Source organism: Anas acuta, chromosome 1, assembly GCF_963932015.1.
Source record: "Anas acuta chromosome 1, bAnaAcu1.1, whole genome shotgun sequence".
NCBI lineage: Eukaryota > Metazoa > Chordata > Aves > Anseriformes > Anatidae > Anas > Anas acuta.
In genome coordinates this window covers 10,326,026-10,349,723 of record NC_088979.1, presented here as the reverse complement: position 1 = coordinate 10,349,723, position 23,698 = coordinate 10,326,026, and the positions used below count along the sequence as shown (strand labels likewise).

The 23,698-nt window shown below is 42.5% G+C and overlaps 1 protein-coding gene across 14 annotated transcripts in view; it reads right to left on the bottom strand.

The window, feature by feature from the left end:
* The window catches only part of FAT3 (FAT atypical cadherin 3), a 419,137-nt gene that overhangs the window by 301,280 nt on the left and 94,159 nt on the right, over positions 1–23,698 (bottom strand). The gene's annotated exons all lie outside the window — the stretch shown is intronic.

Here is a 23,698-nt window from a genome sequence, read left to right as displayed (position 1 = left end):
TGGGATGGAGGACCTTCTAGTCTCAAAGTTTCTGCAATTTTATGATGTTCTTTGATATATAGATTGATATATTTTCTGAAAAATCAGACCTTAAAATTGCTGTATATGTTCTGTCTTCAACTTGTTGGGCCTCTGCTGCCATCTGCAATGTGATAATAACATCAAGGATGGAATCCAGCTCCAGATTCACATTCCTAGATGTAGGTATCCACACGTGAGCCAGACACCTACATTCCCCTCATACTCAGTGAATGTCTAATACTTAAATCAGTTCCCTCCACACTGGCATTTAGTGCCATTTAAGGTTCCCCAGCATATCTGAGACATCCTCAAGGGACTGACAGATATGACAGAAATTGTGCACGGACCAGTGCTCCTCCGCAGTTAGAGCAGGAGACCAGGTAGGCTGTACTGGGGCTTATTAAATGAACTTCTCAGGGCAGTTCAAGTGGGTTCAGCTGATCAAATGCAGGTTCAAACTCAGGAACTCCTGATGCCAAGCCTACAGGGCTACACCTACAAGTCTGAACCTGGGGCTGAATCCTAACCACAATTTCCACAACAAATTAGGATTCTAATGAAAAGAAGTTGAGACACAGTGAGGAGTGAAGAGCACCAAAGGAAGGTATAATGTAATTTATCCTCAGGAATGCTAGAAAAAGGTAAACTGAACCCCAATAAATGAAAGGGAAGAAAAACAAACAAACAAACAAAAAAATGAACACAGCAATAAAAACACGAAGTAATGAGCAATCTCTAAGAAACTGTGCTTGAATGAGCAAGATCATGCAAAAAATACCAGCACTACTACTAACGATGATCTTATAATTATCGAGTGTTTGATAATGCAAACCCAGAGAGAACAAATCAGATTTGCATAGACACTTCCCCAACTCCCAAGTTTTTTGACTTTGCCACCTTGATCATACTCTTTTTTGTGCACTTTCAGTGTGTGGTATTCCAGGCACAGTCACAAGTACACGAATACTAAAGGGTGAAGTTTTCAAAGACACTCAGTGTTGGATTAACATTTCTCTCCCTGAAGACCAGGGTAATTTCTTTATGCTTCTGACATCTTCTTCCCCCTCCTCCCCTTCCCAGCCTGAGATTTATAATGCAATTTCATACAGCCTTACTTTTTCTTCTTGAAATCATTCCTGCAGCTTTATGAATTACATCCATAACACCACATTCCGAATACCTATTTTAAGGAGTTTCTTTTGTCCTAATAGTTCATACAGAAAAGCGTCCGAAGCTGGCAAAACTCCAATAAAATCCACATTCAGTTATTCCATTAAGGAAAAAAATGAGTACTTTTGCATATGCACTACCCTACAATATAAACTAGCACATAGCTGTGAAATACTGTCATTATTTTACAGCACTGATCTAATTTTCTACTGAATGCCCTAAAATGAAGGGTTTCTTCAGAGTACAAAATGCAAGGACTGGAACTTAAAAATGATAATTTGGTGGCACTTAAGTCTTTTTTATTATTATTATTATTTTATCTCCTATCATTTTAAATAACACCAACTGACAACGGCTGTACATGCTGAATGAGTCCAGATGCATTTGCTGACTGTAAAGAATCACAGAGATGTAATGCGGCAAGAGACTGGTATTGTGCTCATTAGATCACTAAGCAGCAGCGCTTATAAACAGAATATTTAACTAGACTCTACAAAGATATTCAAATGTAGCTGCCAGAATGTACTTTGAAATTTTCCACCTAATACAAAAATGCAAGAGATGAGAAATTATCTCCCTTTAAAGTAAAAAGTTCAAGGTGAATGTTACCTGATTAACTCACTTTGTTATTAATTAAATTCAATAAAAGTCCCAAATATGGCATGCCATCCTTTATTAGCATTTCTGCAGAAATAAGAACCACGCTTATCAGTCAGCCAACAAAATTTAGCTGGAATTCATGAAATATCAAAGAATAATCCCATAGCAGAGGAAAGAGTTAAGCTCAAAATATGACACTGAGGGGAAAAAAAGAAGCATCTTCTAGAGAGGTTTATTAAGAACTGAAAAAAAGTATTGCTATGCAATTTGCATGTATTTATTTATACATATGTAAGATGTATATTTATATTATATACTCTTACATAGTCTATATGCAATTCATAATACAGAAAGAGTAACTTCTTTGAAAGCAGTAAGATATTTTAAGGGGAAAAATGTTAATCTAAGACTGAGAAGACGTGAGAGAAACAGTTCCTTCCTCTCCTCCCCCTCTCAGCTGGACTTGGTTCTTGATTCAGTCATGCGGTTCTTACCTCTTAACGATACACTGCAAAGTTTCATTTATCTGTGATAAGAATTTGCCAAGAAATGGCCCAGAAAATATTTGTCTATGAGCTCACTCTGGTTTCAGCATTCATGTTATCCACCTACCACACCTTTTCAATAGGGAAGACAGATATGACTGGGCAGGGAAACCGGGCAGTACTGCCCCATTTATTCTGCACATTATTGCTGAGTGCTCTGATTAGCCCTGGGAACTTCATAGCTCTGCTGCTGTGCCAAATTTTTGGGGTATAAGTAGGAAACTGCAGTCTTCACAGACATCTTTCAAAAACACAGAAATGAGCATTATAAATGTACATATTCCATATAAATCTGTATTTCCATATAAATGGAAAATTAAATTAGTTTAACTTACTTTTTTTTTTTTTTTTTTTTTTTTTGAAGCTCAAAATACTTATTCCTCAGGAAGATACATTTCCAGTAAAAGGAACTTTCTGTGGTACAACCTGTACTAGCACCAGGACAGAGAAGGATCTCCCCATATATTTGTGGAGATGGGGTAAGAATCCCTTCGTAATTTAGCAAGAATTAATGCCCACTTAATATAAAAGCATTGCCAAATCTGTGACTTAACAGAAAGCTATAACGGGTATTAATTGATGTCATCTGTACACAAGGAAGAATCCATTTGTGACACAAGTGTCATGAAAATCAGCATAATTACACACTTTATCGTTAGGGTGATTTTTCCATTAAATTAAGAGTTCAGAGTGTGACTACAGCTTCATCATTTGATTACCTTTATCTCACGGTGTACATTTCCTTCCAGCTAAATCTGGAGATCAATGCTCGGCATTAAATACACGTGCAAACTATGATACACATAAAGGACATTAAAACCAAAAATATGCCATTGTTCCAGTTTTGGAATTGGTTGTTAACCAGAAGGCACAAGAAGCTACCAAATAACACAATGATGCTGAAATACAAGAAATAGGAAGCTCCACCACGGAGAATGGTGCCCTCAGAGGACCAAGAAGACCATGAGGAGAAACAGTAAGAAACTCCACCCAGTCCCTCCTCGAGGAATGAGACAGTGGTTGACTCCAAAAAATATGAGAAACCTCCAAAAATGTGAGATTTGATTCAAAACATAAACTTGCCCCAAGCTAAACAGTTATGAAAAATGTTCCCAGTAAATTTATCCCTGAGACAAATCCATCATTGCCATACAGCAAGAAACAGATTGTATTCAGGAGACAGAGAACTGCATTCTCTCATGGCGCAAGTAATTTGGGAGGCACCATGGTATTTATTTAGGGAATGACTAATTAGGTGTGAAGCCAAGGGGAAAAAAGAAAAGGCAGGGGGGAGCTCTAATGTGCTAAAAATATAATTATTAAAAAAATGCATGAACTACAGCTAAAAACATGCTCTTTGGGAGAGCCTAGGGACACGCCAGGTTTAAGCTTCAGCTCTCTGAACTAGTGACGCGTGAAAGGGTTTATTTGTCACCATGCCAGACACCTGGACGTCACTGAGGTAATGACGAGGCTAAGGAAGGGGGACCTGAGTGGCAAAAAGGAAATCCCCATTAATTATAGAACAGAATAGGTCCAGTACATGCTGTGGGAAGGAGGGACAGGTATCTGGGCATGAAGGCATCCCAAGGCAGACGCTGAGAAGAAGGAAGGAGGAGGCTTCCTGCGATGGGGAAGGCAGGAGCACTCTGCACTCTGCTTGAGCACCCAGAACTATTTACACGTAAATGCATCGTGGGTTTTTACCCCCTGCCCAAACAAAGTCACAAATCCCTGTGCTAGTAAAATCCTGCTTGGTGAATGGAAGAAGTCCCCACACTCGGGACATTTAAAATGTGGGTCTGAGGAAATAATGCAAGGGGTCAGCAAATGCATAACATGACCTGCAGGGTCAAGGTGATTTCAACCACTGATTTTTACGATTTTATCAAGTGCTCAAAAAAATTTGGGACTGTACTATTTCTATTTAAAAAAAAAAATGACATTCAGCAGGCTTCTATACACCCACGCATGCACTTATCCAATGTATTAGTCATATACCACTACCAAAACAGAATAAAAATATATTTTAACAAATCTTGCAGGAAGTCAAAACATTAATTCCTTTGCAGACATGTTAGTCCAAAACCCTCTTTCATTCAGCTTAGGTTGTCAGAATTTCTTGTGGACATCTATGTCATAGATCTGCCAAACCTATAATTCACTTTTTGACATTAAGTAATAAATACACAATGCAGACACACATTTGTCCTTTTCAAAATTCAGCTGAAATCCATTTCCTTAGATAAGAGCATGCCCTGTACAAGTCACCTTCCAAAATTCAGCAGATCTCTCTACTGAGGCATTCACTCCCATCTTCAGGTCTTACCAAGTACTTGGACAACAGGAGTGATGTACATCCATGCATTTGACCTGAAAAAAGCGATTTATTCCTGCTGCACATGTCACTGGCACCTGCAAATGCCAGCCCTGAAGAAGAGTCCTGTTGCAGAGCTCACTGTAGAGGCAGAAACAGAGAACACCAGGATCCATAATGAAAATTTTCATAAAGAAAATGCTCAGAAGCCTGCTCCCTAGCCCAGGAAATGCTTTATTTCAGCATCTTTAACCTTAGATGATGTCTATTCCCCTGGAGGGTGGTGGGTTAAGCTAATAATGAACTCTGCACTTTGCAAACAGTTACACTCAAATTGTCTCCTTAAATTTACTTCTAAGAAATGAAGCTGGTGTTGAGACAAGAGTTCACATGTAAGTAAACACCTGGCTCTCTACTGCTTAAAAACATCAGTGTTGCCATTTCAGGGCTAATGTAGGTAGAAAGGGGGGATCTGCACTCCGTAACACCAACAAAAGCTCCCAGATAGCAACCCTGTGCTATCGTTTCGTAGTCAAATGGAGGTCACTGCAGTCGATGCTTTTCAGGGGAAATGATTAGGATGGGGAAGGATGTAGGGAGGATTTGCAAGAGATGAAAACAAATGACACTGGCCTTGTAATAAAAATTCGGAGTGCAGCAGGGAGGGGAAGATGTATCATCATTAGCTCATTTACCGGTTGTGAACTACTGAGGGCTCACCGCCATGAATCTTTCCATGCCGCATGCACATTTGTAAGAAAGCAGCGATCTCTAGCACGCAGCCCTAAGATCAGACTCAATGATCACACAAGTAATGTGCACCCAGATTGGAAAAATAAATTAATAAATAAACGAAGTTTTCTAGCTTCCTAGCACACTTCTGACTCCATGGACACTCCATGGTGCAGCAACCAGGGCCAGCATCTAGGAAAAATGAGCTGTACTGTTGGGGGAACCCTCCACTTACAGAGGTGAAGCCCATCCCAGCCACTGCTGTGCCAAATGGGGACTAAGCTCACTGAAACACTGAACCCTACCAAGTTCAAACACCAACTCTGATCCAGGAATGTGCAAAATTAGGCGCGAAGGAAAGCAGGAGGGCATTGGCATTCTTGTGGATTACCACCACCTGTACAGAAACACAGCTGGATTTTCAAACCTAGCAAAAATATTCAGGAAATCTGACTTTTGGTGGCACTGGTGCTCCTTTGTTGCATGGAGAACAGCAGTGGCACAATAAGGCTGATGTTGCTAAAAGAAAGATGAGACTCTGGGTTCGTGCAAGGCGAGACCCTTTCAGGGGAAGCCACCACTCCATCTGCCACTCCTGCGAAGAAAAGCCAGCAGTTATTAGGAGAAGCAAGAAAGAGATCAATGGAAGAGACAATTCAAGGGTCTGGCAGCAATTCAACAGGAAGATTTATTGGTCTTGTTTTGTGAGTAAAGGCAGAGGATGTCCTCATCTCTCAGCACTGGCCCCTACGTACAAGTAAAGACTTAAGGATCACACAAAGGGAAGAGGAGAAACAAACAGCAGCTGTGAAGACAGGAGGAGATGGTGTGGGAAAGAGAAATCATCCTCAGTGAGGACATCTTCTTGTCAGGGGATGTAAACTGAAGGCTGGCCTTTACTTCTGCCCCATACCAGCTCACTTCCTTAGCCAGAAAGAAGTTGGTGCTGGGGAACTGAGGAGAAGGTGGGCTCAGCAGCATGGGGCAGTCCTGGGACCAGCTCACTGGATTTGAACATTGGCAGTAGTGGTCTGGATCTACAAAGGAATTAAAAAGCCTAAACTACAGTGAAGCAAGGCTCTTCAATATTCAGTGATCGCAAGCTGATTGCAGGCCAACCTTTCTTCCCACCTTCTCCCTGGGCCTCAGCCTTCCGTCTACACAACAGGACAACTTTGCCTTCATTTGGAGACTGAAACATTAAATTTATAAAAGGCTGAGTTCAGAAAAGGGTAAAGCTAATCCCATTCTAAGACACTCAGAGAAGAGATTTAAATCCCACTGGCTTCATTGGGTTAGCAGCACTTAGCTGTATCGGCCCCAAGCTGGCAGCAGGGACAATAAGCAAACCTGTGACAGATAGGCAGGTGGAGGGGACACGTACCAGCATATGCATGAATTCGCTACAGAAGGCTTTGGAAGGCAACAAGAGAATTAAAAAATGGGAGAAAGCTTTCTAGTTAATTGAAGATTAAGAAGAAGTAGAAATGGAAAGTGTAACACAGCTGAAGGTATGAGAGGTTCACAGCAGAAGGAAGGAGATTACTTAATATTCTTACACAATAAAATTAATTCCTTTTAATCTTTTTATACACATTGTAAACAAGATCTCTCTATCCCATGAAAATTACCTTCTAAAGACTGGGTAAATACATTAACTAATCCTAAAATCCCAGAAATCCCAGTTTAATTTTTTCTTTTTTTGAAGAAAACAAAAGCCAAGCAGGGAAGAGCTCTGTAAACAGTTTTGACCTTCAGAGAGCCTGACACTTCGCTTATTTATTCCAAAAATGAAATGCTGCTAAGGGAAGAAAAAAAAAAAAGGTCATTTAAATGGAAATGGCTACACCTCATTTGCAGTAAGCAAGAGAATGAACCCTAAACATTTGCAATATTACAGAAAACCCACAGAGCAGATAACTGGTACCAGCAGCAAGAAGTGAGGTGGAAGATAAAACTCTTCCTTCTATTTTGGGGAAAACGCTTTTAAAACCAGCCTAAAACAATCCAACAAGACATGGCAAAGGAAATAATTTTGACAGCGGCTCCGAGTTTACTACAGACAATAACTTAATTGCTACTATTCATGTTTCTGTCCGCAAAATATCGTAATTCCTGTTGCTACAAAGCAGACCCACACTTGTGCCCTGGGTAAAGCAGCAGCACCCCGTGCCAGCTGGCTGCAGACCCAGAGGGTGCTCGTATGCACATTTTGGGGGTGCTGTGTGCACATTTCAGGGGTGCTGATGCAAATTTGGGGTGGACCCGGCCACCCTCAGGGCCCAGCAGTGTCACAGCTTGAGCCCTCTGACTGGGGATGCACAGCACAGCCCGACCCCATGCTGCTCCCGACCACAGCCACAACACAGCCCTCTGAATTGTCTCATTTTACTTTCATGGAGTGTTTCTTCAGAGCGGAATATCCCAATGAATAATAGAAATACATTACACTCTTTCTTTGTAAATGTAATCAAGCATTTGAAGGGAAAGTTAAAACATGGCCATGCAGTGTAGTAATCTAAAGCTGCTCAGCCACACTGTGCGTAGGAAAGTAGAAAGGGAAATTAATAGCCACTAAGAAGTTTTATAGTTTTGCTTCCCACTGTCTGCAGTGGGGAAAATGAAAATCAAGACAGCAAAATGTGAGATTTAAAAATACGGGCAATATCATAGTGCAAAAAAAAATACTTAGGATAATACAAAGGACATGGTGTATGTTTCACTTTGGTCTAAACATGCAGATAGTCCGTGAAACGAGCAGGAATTTTACTTATAGCCCAAATAATTCCTATTCTACCCTAACAACAAAATCAGAGTCCCATCACGTTAAGCGATACACAAATCTAAATTAACACCATAATATAAATGCTCATTCCTCTTGGAGTTCCTTCATGAGAGCAGAGCTATCAGTACGCTACTTACTGTCCAGCTCCCATTCAAGAGAGAAGCCATCTAAATAAATAGCTAGACGTGAAAATGTTGATGTGTCCCAGGACGAGCAGCTCCGCAGGCAAATCACAGGGAGGTTACAGGATGCAGACGTTGCTGATGATGAGAAACATGGTCTGGAGGATTCCGAATTGAAGTTTCAGGACAATAAAACTAAGATTCAGCAGCTGCTGCTGTGGTATAACAACTGGCAAGACGGTCCTTTTTTTTCCTATTCTTTCTTCTTCTGTGATACTGTACATTTTGCTGCCATGACAACTGAATATTTTTTGCCCATCTGTATGGTGACAGAGTAGATATATACATCTGTTCATGAATCTTGTTTTTAAAAGACAGATAATATTTTCCCAACTTTTGTATGTTTTTAAACCTCTCTTCGGAATGAAGCAGAATATTACAGCTTCTCGAAAACAGTGGTCCATAAATCACACTGCCCAGGCAGTGCATTGCCCAGGAGACACTCCAGCATCACTCATCGCCACCACAAATGAAAAAGTCGAACAGAGGCTGGTGACAAGGACCAGGAAACATTACCCTGAGCACACATCCCCTACCCTTGCTGCCTTTGCTTATCACCATTAGCAATGTAACTACTGGCTGATTAGAAACACAAAGCCATTTTCACAGAAAAAAAAAAAACACACAATATATGAATGATTAGGGACAGGGAAAGGTATTTTACTGCTGTGTAGTTTAATAATTCTTTACAATATTTGTAAGGTCTTCCATCCCAAGGCTTCCACATCTCTAGAACGCATAATTCAATAAATAAATTAACTTCAGTGACATCGAGCGACTCAACCAAGGCTGTAGCATCAATAATCTTTGTGTTTGCCTTGTCCCTAGGCACTTATATTAAATCAAAACTCCTTTTTCGCACTACCAAGCCCTACAGCCAGGCCAGGTTGTGACACTGGGACATGAGATTATTTCCAACCATATAAGCAACAGATTCTTGAAATCTTTTTAAAAAAATGTCCAGCCCTGTGCTGTAAGTCCAACTTAGTGAAAAACTGGGGGGGGGGGGGGGGGGGGAATAATTCTGGAGTTAAAAGCACTGCTACCTGGAAATAACAGAGTTTTGATGAATAATACCTTGAAATTTAGATTGACCAGGAAAAGAAAAACTGAAATGAAACAAAAAGCAAAACAAAACAAAACAAAAATCCAACAAAGCAAACAAACAAATAAAAAATCCAACAAAACCAGAGAAGGGCAAGCATCGCATGTAAGAAAGGAGTAAGAAAGGAGTAGTCTGCAGATCTGACCACAGAGCTCAGACTCGACATCTCTGCACTGGTCCCCACTCCCCATGTGACAGAAGTTGACACCTTTATCAAAACAGAGCCCCCTCCAAAAGGGCATAGCAGAGCATCCTTCCTTAAAAGAACTTCTACAATAGTTCTACGTGGTCTTTTAATGCCACATAACACAGAAAAAGTTTTGGCAAGGTCCTGAAACTACGTTAGACTTGTCGCTTCAGCACATTTTCAAGCCAAACCATCCCGTGCTGCAGGCACCACTAATCTGCTCCCCTTTCTTCTGCATGCTGCCCTCGCATCGCCTGGCCCGAAGCCCAGCCACGGGACTGAGCTGCTCAGATGAATTCCTGTCACCTCTCTGGTGAGCCTTAAGCTGTATTTAAAACAAGGACACCGCGGCAGGGTTCTTTATTGACATGGCAATTACTAGAAGAAAGCAACACCTAAGGTTAGCTGGTAGCTGCCGAAACTATTTATTAATGTAAATCAAGAGAGAAACGGAGCTCCGGGCGTGCATCATCCTCACCTACAGCCATCCCGCTGTGCTCCGCTCACACTGCACACTTCAGAGCACAGCACAGGGCAGAGACAGCACTTTTGGGGGCTTGGTTTCCATCCCATGGGGTCTGGAAATGCATTTGGGTGGTGGCGAGAGGCCACACAAGCCTCCATGTCCCTCCACAGTCTGGGACAAAACCCACCACAAAACCTCCCCTTCTGATTAGTAGTGGAGCCTGATCACGCCCCATAATTAATTTACCATACCCCAAGTCCTCATTAATTAATTTACCCTATCACAGAAAGTGCTGTCTGCCCCGTAACACCCAAGCAGCAACAGAAGCACAGTCAATGAACAGCAGCAAGGGTTTGTTTGTCTCACTTGATACTGAAATTAATTTTCCATTTTGTTTTTGCCGTGCATTGCATCGAGCCATGTTTCAGGGTATCATTCACCCCCAGAAGGCTGAAAGGAAAGATTGGGCAGCCTGGCTGTGGCTGTTGGGTACGCCCAGTGCAGTCAATGCAACATTTTTACAGTTAATTATTTGGAATAAATGTACTCACTTAAATAGGTCACCGAGACGCTACAGTTTTCCTTGGAGATTAGAATGGAAAAGACATGAATCCTGAAGGGGGTTGTGCTCTAACACCCTCCAACTTCAAATACCAAGCGACTGCATTTACGCACAGCCGCTGCAATGCATTTTGATATGTGTTTCCATCAAAATCATTCATAGCATTTTAAAGCCATTAATCATGCGAGCATCACAACCGGCACAAAAATGCCTTTGACAATGTGATGATCATTAGGCTTATTGTACAGACAGGTAAAGCGAGGCATGAAAAGGTTAGTCACGCTGCCAGAGGGATTTTGTATCTCTGTAACATACAGTAAGCAGCTTTACCCATCCGATAGCTGTTCTTGCTTGTGATACCAGCTCAAGGCTCAGGGGCCCACGCCATGAACACCACTTAGCAAACAACCATCATATTCAGCTTAAAACACTAATCTCCATTTTAGCACACATCCTTCTTGCTCTGTCACAGCTGCTCCTTCTACGCCAAAGCCTGGACAAGGCAGCAGCTGATACGTTTGATGAGGGAACTGACCCTCTCACTTTTCTCTCCAAAAGATGAGGTCTTCCCTGATTGCTTTCTCGAAGGGGCTCAGCAAGTGGCTCACGAAACAGCAGAGCCCTGCAGGGAGGTGGCAGGAAGCTGGAGTCAGGATCGTGCCTTTATCATGGTCAGAACAGATACGTGCCAGGTTGAAGGGAGCTGGGAAACACAGCCTTATTTTATTGCAAAGACAGGATTCTGCAACAGTGATTCAAGTTAATCCAGAACAAGCTGCTTGCTCTGTCTGGATGTGGCCTTCGGGGACCACACTGGGGAAGACAGCATCTTCCTGGAACCAGCTGACCCGAGGAAAGGGATCACAGCTCCTCTGGCAGAAGTTCCCAATCCCTCCAGGGACTTTCCAGGACAGCCTAAACCCTCTTGACAAGGTGGACTGGATTATAACTGGCAGTGCAAAGCAGCACGGCTCCCCTTGCTCTGACCACAAGGTTAATTCTGACCACGTTCAATGTCTAGACAGAGCTTCTAACCAGTATCAGAGGAGTTTTAATTTGTGGGTATGGACAAAGAGAAACAGATTTTCTGAGAATTAGATGGATTTTATCTTTGCCAGTGACAGATTAATGTTCATTATGAAAGACTAAGCAATTAAAGGAAATCCCCATGAAATAGCTGAAACATATGCAAAAAGTTTCCAACACTGGTGTGTTTACATGAAGGCAACAAAAACCCTTCTGTGCTCTTAACAATATAACAGTACAGCACTTGGCATTTCAGGAGTGACTACAGCCTGCGACCTCCACCAGTAGAAGGCTTTTTTACTTCCAGCATCAACAAATTAAAACTTCATAATTTGCAATTCAGATCTTGCCTTCCATGTTCAGAGGGAAGCAGCAATGATTTTGACAATAAATAGAGGGGGAACAAACTCCAGAATCAGCAGTCCTAAATTCATTAGGTCACATTTATTAAACAGATTTTGCCATTTACCCCTTGGACAGCACAGCTAAATGCCAGTCCTCTTCCTTCCTCTCCAAATGTCACTGTGGGCGCACGCTTCCTTTCTGATTATTTTCCCTTTCTCTAGAAGGATGCTGTGCACCTCAGAAGCTGCTTGCTGCCCACACTGAGCCACAGACTGCTGAAATGAAGATATCTTATTAAAGGCAGAGCCACACCAGGATGCAAAGGAGCCGCACGCTCATAAAAAGCACCTGATCTCATTAGCAAATGGCTGGTGTAACCGCTCATCACAGAGATGAGGACACATCATCAATTTGCTCTGCGTGTAGGTACCGAAGGCGCAGAACACGCTTCTCCGTCCCTGGTGCTGCAGGAAGAGAAATAACACATTAAAAGTTTGTGAGGCTTCTAATGGAATCCCTATCGGTATTTCGTGTGGGATGAATTTGCCGTCCAGCAGCTCTACAAAGGGTTTCCTTGACAAGGAAGATGAGGTGGGCGTCTCTGAAGAGCAGTGATGAGCTGACCGCCGCTGGGAAAGGTTAAAACGAGAGACATGGCCATGGCTCCAGGAAGGAGCCCACAGACACTCGCTGCACTGAGTGCCTGCCAGAAGCATCGGCCCCAAAGCCCAGCTGAGGTCTCACCCAGAGCCCCTGAGGCTGCCAGCAGCTCTGAGAGCCTGGGGGGCTCCTGCCATCCCCTGACCAGCGCTAGCTGCTGGTGCTTCTGGCTACCAGTGCTCTCCCCCAGTGCAAAATATAGGCTTATAGTCCCAGAGGAAGCTGCGTTAATCACTGACTTGGACTGCGATCTGTTATCACCTAAGAGTTACTGCCTAATGATAATTCGGCGAGGTTAACATAAAAAACCCTCAGACAGCCAATGAGAAGTAGCACAGCACAACACGGTTCTTCCTTACACAGCTTATCAAGAAGAAATAATACCAGATGATCTGGAAGGTCTCTTCCAACCTTAATGGTTCTATGATGCTAACAAAATCTGGTCCTCTTAAAACCAGCTCCAAGATCCTGTGTAGCAGAAGATGGGTGGTCTTGTATAGAGAGATATGCTGCAGTCAGAAGAATCCATCCCACTGTATGCTCTGGCCAAGTATAGCTTCGTAACAAAGATGTTGAACACCTGAAGTTCCAGCTGTTTTTAATGAATTTCTACATTGTCCCGCTTCCCCCCCCAAAAATCAAACTATTAACTTATCTACACCTCTCACACCCTATCACTAAAATGGGAAACTACACAAACATCACACATCAAAGAGCTTCCTTCATTAAAATGTGAAAAATAATTTGTGTACTTTAGATGAAAGGTATTTGGGGACTGTGAAGTATCCTGGCAAATTTAATTAAATCCCATAGTTATTCATAAAAAATAAAGCTTTTTGGGGAAAAAAAAAAAAGTTATTAAAATTTTAACTGATTCACAGTTAGGATTTTTTTTTTTCATTTTGCAAAATGTCACCTTATAAAGTGAGCCAGTGGTGAGAAGCAAAACTATTTTTAATGAGCTGTGTGTGAAGTTACATTTCCAGGACATGAATCTTCAGTAAAACTTCCAAATGAAATAGGAGGAAAAATCCCCAAATAAACAGGCATACCATTCATTATGGGCTGCAATGATCTACAAGTCAGAAAAAAATCTGCTAATGTACATTTCGATAAAACTGAAAAACCAAATGCTTCAATAGTGAAAAAACAAAAAAAAAAAGGACCAACCTAGACCTCACATTGTGGAAACAGATGGCTATTTAAAACCACGTACATTCAGATTACTCTCAGGCCAAGGTAAACACTTCTTAATAATTAGTCCGCACATTACTTAGAGCAGTTAGGTTGAGAGTTGTTCCTTACAGTCTCTAGGATGATTATCCAGCAGCGTTGGCCACATGGCACACAGGGCACAGGCGCCCACGTTTCGCTCCAGACAGAGTTTGCGTTTCTGCCTCTAACACAACCCAGCAAAAACTCCTGTTAGTTCACCCCCATGTCTCCCCACCCCCTGAGCCCAGCACCCAGATCCTTTTGGGTAAGTGACCCCTGCAGGGTCCTGGCTACAAATCCCTGTCCCTTGTATTGCTTGTTGCAACCTCCTCGTCAGCATCAGTGGTGCTGGGCCCCCACTCCTGCCATCTCAGCACAGTGAGCACGAGGAGTCCCATCCTTTGTGCTCGTTATCTTCTGCAGGGGAAGCTCAGGTTGGTAACTCAAAACTGGTATTTTTGCTGGAATAATCAGCCACCTAGCTCAGTCCAGATGCAGATCTCTGAAGCTCTGTAGCCTGGAGCTGCATGCATCTCAAGTCTGTCATTTCAGGGAACTGTCAATCATACCCGTAAAATGAGAACATTTTGCTCAACTATCAGTGAAAATACCATCAAAGTAACCGAAAAGCATCTTCCAAGAGAAGAAACTCCAGGGCATCTCTCTTGTGAGGTGGGTTTCTGGTCATCACCTCTAAACAGGAGGGAACAGCTGCAAAGCTGAGGCATAGCTGGCTGTGACAAAGTTCGGCTGCTACCTTCAGATCACAGCACAGACACCTAGGAGCAAACACCACCTGTGGCTGAATGGGGAGGGTTAGATGAGCTCTGCAGCCTGTGTCTGTCCCCCAGTCACATAGACAGGGGATAGGTTGGAGGCTCCCACAGCCCTCTGTGCCCCCATGCTCATTTTCCTTCCACTCTTCAGAGTGGAATGGTGAAGGGAGCACAGGGGGAACTGTACTGGGTTTACACGGCAAGGTTTGGTAGCAGGGGGGCTGCAGGGGTGGCTTCTGTGAGCAGCGCCCAGCAGCTGCCCCATGTCAGATCAGAGCCAGCTCCAGACAGCTCCAAAAGGGACCCGCTGCTGGCCAGAGCTGAGCCATGAGAGATGCTGGGTGGGCCTCTGGGAGAGCAGACTGAAGGAAGGGGAAATCTGCTGTGCTACAGCAGCTGGGAGAGAGGGGTGAGAGCTGAGAGAGAAGCAGCCCTGCAGCCCCCAAGGGGAGTGCAGCAGGAGGGCAGGAGGTGCTCCAGGCACAAGGCAGCAGCAGTGCCCCTGCGGCCTGTGGAGAGGCCCCTGGTGGAGCAGGCTGTCCCCCTGCAGCCCATGGGTCCCACACGGAGCAGATCTCCAATAGTTTCTCACTGCTCTAGCTTGTTACTAATAGGTAATAAATTTCGTTAATGTCCCTATGCTGAGTTTGCTCTGCCCGTGATGTTAACTGTTGAGTGATGCCCCTGCCCTTATCTCAACCCTCTAGCCCTTTTCATCGTATTTTTTACCCTTTTGAGGTAGACGAAGGGGAGTGAGAGCGTGGTTGTGGTGGAGTTCAGCTGCCCAGCTGGGTAAAACCACCACATTAACCCAGCACAGCCCTGCATCTGCACATACTTTCTACTCCCACAGTTCAGCACAGAAGGGCTTGTTAAAGCCAAGAGCACCCACCTAGGACAGGCCCAGTCTGACTCCCTCAGCTTTCACCACCTCATCAGGACTCACCTCACCTTAGCTGAGCTTCATGTTTGTGTCCATCCTAAGTTAGATATTTAAGCAGGTGAGCAAAGGCCAGTGAGATGAGCACCACCTCATGTTATGTGGCTGACTTCACCTCCATGTCACCTACACACAAGCCTGGAAGACCAGGAGCTGCAACCTGCAGACCATGCAGCTGCCACCCCGTGCTGCTGCCCTGTTCTCTGCAAAACACTGGGGGCATGGAGCCTGCAGGAGTGTCCTGAAAGCAGACACAGAAAAAGATGTGACAATCTGCTAACTGCATGTGAACATGCCTGGCAGTTTTTATTAGGTGTGGATAAAATGATCGGGTCAATGCCAATGGACAAGTCAAGTTTGAGAAACACAAAAATGCATGGGCTCAAACGCCTAATGCAAACCAACTGCAGTGAAAACTCCCCACCCACATGCACAGAGTTTGGCTTTCCCTCAGTTATTTCTTACTGGCAACACTTCAATGCTAATAAGACACCATAAGTGTATAAAATGTAATAAAGATGTTTACATTAAACAGCAGACTACAGATTAAAAGAATCTGTTCCATGAGCTATAGAAGCTCATCTCTGAACATCTATTTTCAGGTAAGCCTGTATGTACAAACAGAAAAATATCTGATAGTAGGAGTTGGCTTTTGTTTTTGTTTTTCTTTTTACCTTGCTGACAAAGACCTAACAAGTTCCAAGACTTGAGTGATGAAATTAGCCAAGCTCAGCCTTGAAGTATGACACAATTTTTAAGCAGTGAGAGCAATGAAAAATTTGGAAGAGCTTTCCAACAAAGTGCCCAATTCACCATCACTTACGGTCCTTGAACAGAGAACAGCTTTGTACATAGCATGCTTTAAGCCAGCTTCCAAGTTAAATCCTGGAGCCTGCTCATATAGTGAAGTGGGGTGAGAGATATATGGACTTGTATTTTTAATTGCTCCAGTGTTACCACCTGTCTGTGCTCCAAACTAGTCCCAAAAATTCCTGACCAACTCTGTCCAGTTTTATTGCTCCCTAAAAAGTCACATAACCCGCTGCAAGGGTCAAGTTGGAGGATACATCCTCAGTATTACTGGCCACTAGAGAATCCTCTTTCTTGGACTTGTTTCAGGAAAGGATCAGGCAGTGCAGCAAAGTGGTTCCATGTAATCTTACACACTGCTGCAACATCCATCTTCCTTCTCCTCTGCACATCCCAGGAGGACAGGACTGCTTGCATTGCCCTCAACATGCTCATCAACTTGCAGTTTTGCATTAACAACATCACTTCCCATGCCTACAGGCTTCCGCTGGTGCCTTGGAAGTGATAAAATGGATTTTTCCCATCAGGTGTTCAGCTGAACTGCTCAATTACCACAAATCGCTCATAAGGGAAGGCAGATCATGGTCTGAGGTGATCCCAGGATAAAGCTGGTGCTCAGACATTCAGACTGAATGGCAAATGCTGGAAGTAAATTTTCCCTCAGTCCAACTGGGGCTACTGAGTGGCTTGGTCCCATGGCTGACTCTTGGGTATGAGCTTGGTGCAGGAGCACCTGGGTGTGATTTAATGGACTGTGATGCACAGGATAATGCAGGAGTCACTTCTGGACTAAAATGCTAGGGGACAGAATAACAGAACACAGCAATGTAAAATAGTCTTGAAAACAAATCTCAGGAATGATAAAGGTGACATCTAGGAGGAAATACAAACAGTATATTTCTTTATTAAATAAATTAAGAGATTGAAAAGAAATGTCCTATCATCAGGAGCCTCCTGAATAACAAAGGATGTTCTCTAAACATTTTCCAAAGAAGGGACAAGACACAAATAACAGCTAACTATAAAAATTGTACATCATGAGCTGTTTTATGCAATACAAAGCCAAGAGAGTTGAACAGCTTGAATGGAACAATTCTGCATGGCTGGCCTCACTTAGGAAACTTTCAAAATATGTCAGAATGATATTAAGGACTCTTTAAAGTAAATATTTTTGTAAGCTGATGCATTGTTTTAGGGTTCGTGTTATTAAATAAAATCTTAAACAAATTCATTCCAGTGAAACCAAGACAGGCCTTGTTTCTTTACTAATTTACAGCTACGAATTATAAATACACGGACATGGAATTTATCAAAAAAACTTGTTTCTCCACCGCAACTAATTTTAAAGAAAAAGAAAAATGCGAACAATTACTTTCCCAAAATTGGAAATCATAAATGAAGGAAAGATTGCCCTATTAAAAGCTGCCAGAGATAACACAGAATAATGATAACACGTTATGGCAGACTCCAAAATAGCTGTTCCCAGGAATGCTTTATTCATGCCTGACACAGATAGAGGGTGACAGATCAGAGTTTGGCCAGAGCTGAGCTGCGTGATCCATCTGGCATGCTCCTCCCCGGAGGGGACCGTGCAGGAGAGCCGTCGTGGCCAGGCTGAGCACCAGCAGCTTGGTCCTGGGTGACTCCTGAGAGCATCCTCCTCTCCTGAGGCAGCACCCACCAACACCACTGGCACTGCTCTGGTGTCTGGCCTGAGGTTACTCTGAAAACTTTGTTTTTGGAAGCCTAGGTTACTTAAACGGCTCAGAACTACTTGCTCTGGGCAATGAAATTTTCCTACTCTCACCAAGAAAATGAATGATGTCTGTAACACTCACACCTCAAAACTCTGCAGTGAATTCAAGTCTATGGTGAGTCTTCACAGATTTATCCACATACTTTCATAAAATTAAACAAGCAGGGGGAAGAAAAAAAAATAGCACATTTCACAAAGCATTTTCATTTTTACTTGATGTTGTTTCAAGGAAGCGCTAGTAATGGTCTCACATAAATGTTTATCAGACCACTCAAATTGTAATAAATGAAAGTATCCTTCAACTTGCATACACAATAACCAAAAACTATTTTAGAAGACAGCAACAAGATGCAAGGAATCTGAAGCAATAAATTTATTCCCTTCTGCCAGACAGTTTTAACGGTGCGAGCAGGTCTGTTTTATTATAAACTGTATCTTCTGGTGTTTCTTGTTTCCATTATTAGTCATTTGAAGCCATTATTAGGGTTTTCCAACACCAACTGGCTTCTTTTTCGACTCCCAGCAACAGTCTGTCAGGAATTTCAATCACTCCTGAGGCACCTTAAAAGGTCTCAAAACAGAACATCAGACCGCTGTACTTGGCACCGTAAATCAATCCATGGACTTTGTAATAATTTGAAATCCACCTCCACTTAACATGGTCTTTAAGATTTCAGTGCTGTGAAAGACAGGCTTGGCTTATTCATTTGAATTGTTCAGGGCTGAAAACACCTAAAGATAACAAGTTATCAGGGTCATCTCCAGCTTGTGTTCTTATTAGAGGGGCTCTGCAGGGGTGGAAATCTGTGCCATCTAATGCCAAAATTTAAACTCTCAACAAAAATCAAGGGACTCAAACTCCAGAATAACCTCAGAAAAGGAGGCTAGTAGGTTTTGAAAGTGTTAAGTCCATGCTTCTGGGCTTTGCAAGAACATCAAAGATCCCATAAGCATCTCGCTAACAGCACTATTGTGTCTCCATATTCTATTTCAGTGCAACTTAAGATGTTTTGATGCTTTTGTGAGAAGCTGCAAAAGACTGACTGCTTCAGCTTTCCCACCTATGCAGTGGGGTTAGTCATTCTTTGCATCCTGGGGCACCATCACACCAACTCCTGTCAAGCCTGCAGAAGTGTCTGCAGCAGCAGATGCCGAGTGTGTCTAGTCTCTGCTCCTCCAGAACTCAGTTCATTCCCCTTCTATTAGCAGTACATCCACGGATAAAGTTGGGGTAAATATAGAAACACTTCTAGTGCCAGGCTGTTACATCAACTGCTCAAAGAGTAGAAACACATGCCAGACTGAAAAGTGGAGCTGGAGTCAAAAACACTGCTGTTTAGTGAAACCACAAATCATGAAAAAATGTGAAGGAAGACGTCAGCATTTAGGCTAGAACTGATCTCATCTTAGTCAACCTTTTGAGAAGTCAGGAGATCTCACTAGCTGTCGAAGTTCCCATTGCAGCCAGCACAGCAGTACAGCTGGATGGCAATTAGTCACCCAAGGTAGGTGGTATCATGCATGTATGGCCATGTGCGCTTGCTGGAGTCACCACAAGCTCCTGAGACAGCAAAAATACACCACTTTTGCTGTGGTATCAGCACTGCAACCGTGTATACACCAGAGCGGAGAAAATCCGGGATTTTAGGTGAGTAAGGGACTTCTGACAGAGACCACTTCCAAAAGACCAGTTGTATCTGTTAGAGCTTTTGCTAGGATGAAAACTCAGAGCATGCTGCCATCTCCCAAAAAAATGCTTATTTTATATTCCAACACTCTAGAAATAGAGACAGTTTTTATACAACTCTTTTCTAAAGAACTGCAATTAGCAGACTGGTGAGGAGCATGGAGAAATACACCAGGTGAGGAGGGGTACTAGAGATGAAGAAATGTCTCCATCTTCTCCATAGCCCAAAAGCTGCATAAGGGGAAGCTTACCACCCATTTCAGCAAGTGAGATCAAAGCATCGGAGTTTAATGTCTTTCTGTAGATGGAAAAGAGGGTGGGATGCTCCTGTCCAGTGCGTTTTCAGAGCATGACTAATCTAATTTATTTTTTACTACAGTGTAATATGAATAATTTCTCCATCAACTGTATTTCTCTGTCAATTATAAGGAAATCCTGCAGTGACTACCTCTGACTGTGCATGAGCACATTTCATCATGTAGATTACATCTCAGGAGTCCAGAGAAAGGGAGAGATGTAAAGAAAAGTGGTTCTGAATGGAAGACAGAAGGAAAAAGAGAATCCATAAATGGCAAAATCACATTACATCTCTCAGTGCGGGGTTCTTAAATGGCAAGCTTGTGACATTTATACCATCAGTCAATAAACAGACCAATGAAGAAAGAAAATCAATAAGTTTGAACTGCGCACATAGGCTGGTGACAAACTGAATGTCCATTGAGGCAGGCATCAACAAATAGAGTTCTCAATTTAAAAAAATAACCACTTTTTTCCTTCTAGAAAAGTCTTAAACCAGTTGTTTGTTTGTCCGTTAATGGTTGTTTGGTTCTTTGTTTGTTTGTTTTTTAGGGGGTGTTGTTTTTATGCCAAGAAACATGAGTTGTGTTGTAAACCCAAGAAACATCTAGTGTGATGGCTAAGGTGCTAGTGTGAAAGTAGGGATGGAGCTGGAGGAGGTCTGAAACTACTGCCTTCTACAGCAGGAGAGTTTCTATTGATTTAGAGATTTGCACTGGCTTCATCTCCTGGTAAGAGAAGTTAATCCAGAAAAACAAAGTAAGAAGTAATTCAAGAGGCTGTGGGCCCAAATATATGTAAAATTCAACTTCATCAAATACTTCTAGCTGGCAAGTGCTCATTATGCTTCTGGTTACTACCATCTGTGAATTGGGAGTACCTAACAGTGAATGCTGCCATGCAACATCAATCCTCAACAGCGGTCCTCCATGACACAAAACAAAGGGACACACTGCAGGAAGGAAATCCCCAGCCCAATCCTACGACTCATCTCATATCAAAAATGGCAACAGCATCAAGATTTGCACATACACCCTCTGCAGAGAGATCCACCTTGGCCAATATGGAGAGACTCCAAGCCAGCAGACCACAGACCACTGCTCAGACCTGAATGCAGAGGACCTGTTGTGTCAGCTGCACCAGCAGCCAGGTCAAGCTCTGGAGAATTAGATGCACCTACATGCATCTGTATGTACCTGTAAAGGAATGAGAACAAAGCCACTATGCCAAGAAGCACGTGGCAGCAAGGCACAGTGAGCATCCACTCTAAGGTCAGATCCTCCTTGGGTATCTCCATACCCTCTTCCCCTCCTCAGTCCGGACATGCCCCAAGGAGCACAGGCACAGCTCACTCAGCACACGGGGTGACACCATCACGATGGAATATTGCGAAAGAACAAAAATAATGCACCCCAGCAGAAATATGCTGAAAGCACAGACTTGCTTGGAGTCCAGCCTGCTCACATCAGGATGAATTTGGCCCAGTTTATATCCTAATGATTATAATGGATACTGCAGTCTTCTTTTCATTAAGGCACCAGCCAAAAATATTGATTTGTTGTACTTCACGCTCCTGCTTACCTTCACAAATTTCGTGAGAGACGGCGTATAAGCCAATAGAGTCGGTCAGTTTAAAAGTGACAAATTAACTGCACTGAAAGTAAATAAACAGCTATCTTTTTGTAAATTAATTCAATATGCGACGAGCTCTTTTCTACAGCTAGATAGCTGATTCATCATTCAGCAGTGTTTAAGTTGCCACCAGTTCAATAGCAGACTATTAATGTTTTGTCCTATTTGACACAGCAGGTCAAATTTGGCACTCAAGTTACAACAGCACAACAACAGTGGGGTAATTCCTGAACCCTCAAATCCTGCTCTCCATGCATCCCTGGCCCAGTTGTGCACCCAAGCATTCTTCAAGTTGGTTTCAAGATGACTTAAGGTGTATCAAACAGCTGGGGAAAACATACAAAAAGAATCTAAATATATCTTGAAGTACTGGATTATGAAATATCTTCTGGAATAGCTTTGTGAGACAGCACAGGCAACAGGGTTGGCTCTTCAAAATACTCTTGAAAGAGCAAAAGACAAAGATATGCAACTTTTAAAGCTCTGTTTTATTGTGGTGTGTTTTTTTCTTTTACTAACTTAGTTTCTTTCTAGAATTGAAATCAAGTACATTTAATGTGTAATATCAGCTATGACTCACACTCATCTCAGAACACGATCCATGTTTTACTGAAGAGGGGCCCTAACTCGGTGCGAGCTATCACCCTTAATAGTCTAGACACACGGCAATAACTTAGGTTAATTTATTAATGAACAACACACATACTAATTTATCCTCCTGGAAGCTGGTTCCCTAACAATTCCTTTCAGTTCACCAAATGTTGAATCCCAAGATTTTCAGAACAAGGCTGAAGCATTTAGACCAAACTCCCATTACTTCAAAAGGAACCCTTTTATCTGAAGTCCATGCTACTCAATAAAGTAGGCTAATATTTTTAAATGCCGGAGCTTAAAATTGAAAATCATGTTCAACCGCCTAAATAATGTTGCCCAAGTTCATTCAACTGCTATTAACACTGTAGGATATGTGAGTTCTTAACATTTCTAGAAATTTGAGTAGGTGCCCTCTTGACTTCTGACACTCAAGTTTAATGTTTCTGGACACAAGGTTTTGACTGTCATCTGTGCACAGCTGCAGCACAGAGACTACAACACAAATAGAATAAAAATATTTTCAACTGCTTATGTTCAGACGAGATCCACAGCATTTGTAATGTCGTCTGTTTTTCATAATGTTCAGTTTAGAAAGTTGACATTTGATTAAACAGTTTGAATTTGCCAAAACATACATTTTAATCTTATGCTTTAATACCACATTCTCAATTAAAAGCTTCAGAAAAAAAGACATACAAAGTCTGCTTAAACCACAGTAAGCCCACAGACCCAACATATTTAATATAATTTTTAAACTGTTGACTAATATTTTCTAATTTCTTCACTTCTTCTAGTACCACAGCTGCACCATTACTCCCAACAGCTATCAGACATATAAACAGCCAGCTCGTTAGCTGTGTTTAACTAGATAGCCTTTTATACTTGGTGTTTTCCACATTTTCCAATAGAGTGTGGTAAAAGTGAAGATTAACATCTTCAAAATCTTCCCTCTGTTAATACTACTGCCACCAAGGAAAAGTCAGCACAGGCTGAGTGCATCTTTCCCTGTATTCGTACCCTTCACAAGCACGCCTACGCTGATGAAGACAGCATGCTACAAGAAAGCATATTATACAGAATGGCACATCATTCCAGACTGCTGACTCCCATGAAAAATTACTCCCAGCAACAAGGACAAGACCAAAAATAAGTTTTAGGATGAAATAATTCATATTTCCTGCCCCTCACTTCCTTCCATTGGGTTTAACACTGCATTCAAGGCCATGAGTGTTATGACTCTGTGGAGGTGACCTGAGTAATTTACAACGATCAACAGATAATACAGTGA